Below are 2,424 nucleotides of genomic sequence, written 5' to 3' on the forward strand. Positions count from 1 at the left end.
TGAGAAAATACAGCCACGTGTACTAATGCACAATCCCGGAGGTCCCAAGGCTAGAGGAGGACAAAGACGTCGCTACGACAACGTGCTGCCCTGGGCAAATGAAGTTATCCTGGGCTTCGAGCAAAAAACAGGTACATGCGTGACTCATAACCTATATTCATATTCATATATTCATATTCATATTCTTTATTCATATTTTTGTACAAAGGTGGTACAATGAATAGCGTCAATAAAAAGAAATACAACTACAATGATATTAGTAAATATTAACAAGTAAAATAATAACAACAAGTCTTTAGCTAGTCAAGAATGAAATACAAAATCAAAATAACTTAATGCTACCTATGCCAGGGAGGTGGAGAACTCTTCCATAGAATAAATAGCTAAATTTAATATATAATCTTTGAGTAATTTTTTAAACTTATTAAAATCTGTTTCTTTTTTTATATTTTTGGGGATAAATTTTAAAAATCTTTGGCCTGCATTGGACGGTTTTTTTTCATAAAACTTGAGCCTATGAGGTTCAACAACCCCACTTTTTTTCCTAAGCTTATAGTTGTGGCTTGTAATCGGTTTTTCACTCATAACTTGTTTTCTAGCAATAAGAATAACTTCATATATATATTGTCCATAAACTTTAAAAAGTTTTAGATGTGTAAAGTGTTGTTTGCATGAATCATCCCCCTTAAGCTTGAGCATTATCCTGATAGCTTTTTTTTGCTGTTTTAAAATAGAGTCCATATTTCTTTGTTTTGTTGAACCGTATAATGCTATGCCGAATTGGATATGGGAATGTACATGAGCAAAATATATTTTCTTTAAAGTGTTTATATTGCAATAAAAAGACATTTTTGATAGAGCATAAACTCCAGAATTAATCTTTAGCAGGATCTTTTTGACATGCTCATCCCAATTTAGGTGCTCATCTATCGTTAAACCTAGAAAATTTATACTACTTTCCCTGTTGATGTTTTGTGATTTATATTCTAGTGTTGGATCTGAAGATTTTCGGTTTTGTTGTGTTTAAACGTTATGAACTTAGTTTTTTCAGAATTTAAAATAAGGTTATGATCATGTAAGTAGTCCCCAATGTTATTAAGTTCATTAGAAGAAAAAATTTGTATCTCCTCCAATGAGTCAGCTGATAAAATTAAATTTGAGTCATCAGCGTAGAGACATAATTTTGAATTTTGTTTATGAATTATCATATTTTCCATGCCCCTCAAGTAACACAAAATCTTTAAATTTTGTGTTACTTTAAATTTTAAATTTAAATTTAAATTTAAATTTAAATTTAATTTAAATTTAGTAGTAATTTAAATTAGCAGTTAACTGTAACTGTAACTTAGTAGTAACTTAGTACAGTAATAACTGTAACTTAGTAATTTAAATTAGCAGTAATTTAAATTTAAATTTAAATCTTTAAATTTTTTTAGAGCAAAGGCCCAAGAATAGAACCTTGAGGCACCCCAAATTTGACTGGTCTATAAGCTGAGTTTGATTTTATTACTTTATTTTTATCCGTTAGATGAGATATTTCTACATATTGAGACCTATTTGTTAAATATGAAGTGAACCAATTAAGAGATCTTCTTGATACTCCCAGAATTTTAAGCTTTTCTAGAAGTTTAGAGTGTTTGACACTATCAAAAGCTTTTGAAAGGTCCATGAATATACCTGTTGTAAACTTACCGTGGTCAACTGAGTTGATCACGGTTTCAACAAAAGATACAGCTGCACTGACAACAGATCTCCCCCTTCGGAAGCCATGTTGATTTTCATCCAGCATTCTAAAACTCTCCAAATATTCATAAAATTGTAGATACACAGCTTTTTCATATATTTTGGAAATGGACGGAAGTATAGATAACGGTCGATAATTTGATACATTTGATGTGTCGTTCTTTTTATGTAATGGAATTAATTTTGCTTGCTTTAATTTTTCTGGGAATATTCCTGATACAAATGAAGAATTTATCAAATGGCACAGAATTTTATTAATGTTATTTTTAACACCCTTAATCACTGTGACTGGGATTTCGTCATGGGCACAAGAATACTTGTTTTTTAACGAATTTATGATTCCTTCCACCTCCCTCTCACTTATTGGTTTAAGTTCAAATTTTTGCTTAATGTACAAGTCATCGCTAAAACTATATGTGGGTACATCACAATTCACAGAATTATTATTACCAGTCAGATCAGTTACAATATTACTGAAATGCTCAATGAACATGTTTGCAATTATATTTGGATCAGACACAATGCCAGAATCTTGCTTTAAAGTTATATTTTGTGATTGTCTCTCATTTTGACCAACTTCAGAGTTAATTATAGACCAAACTGTGCTTTGAATATTAGTGGAATTTTTAATCTTTTTCTGAAAATAATTATGTTTTGCTTGATTTAGTTCAGTTTTATATA

Source organism: Macrosteles quadrilineatus, unplaced genomic scaffold (genome assembly GCF_028750875.1).
Source record: "Macrosteles quadrilineatus isolate MER2022 unplaced genomic scaffold, UCM_ALF_1.0 Scaffold_115__1_contigs__length_332310, whole genome shotgun sequence".
Classification (NCBI taxonomy): domain Eukaryota; kingdom Metazoa; phylum Arthropoda; class Insecta; order Hemiptera; family Cicadellidae; genus Macrosteles; species Macrosteles quadrilineatus.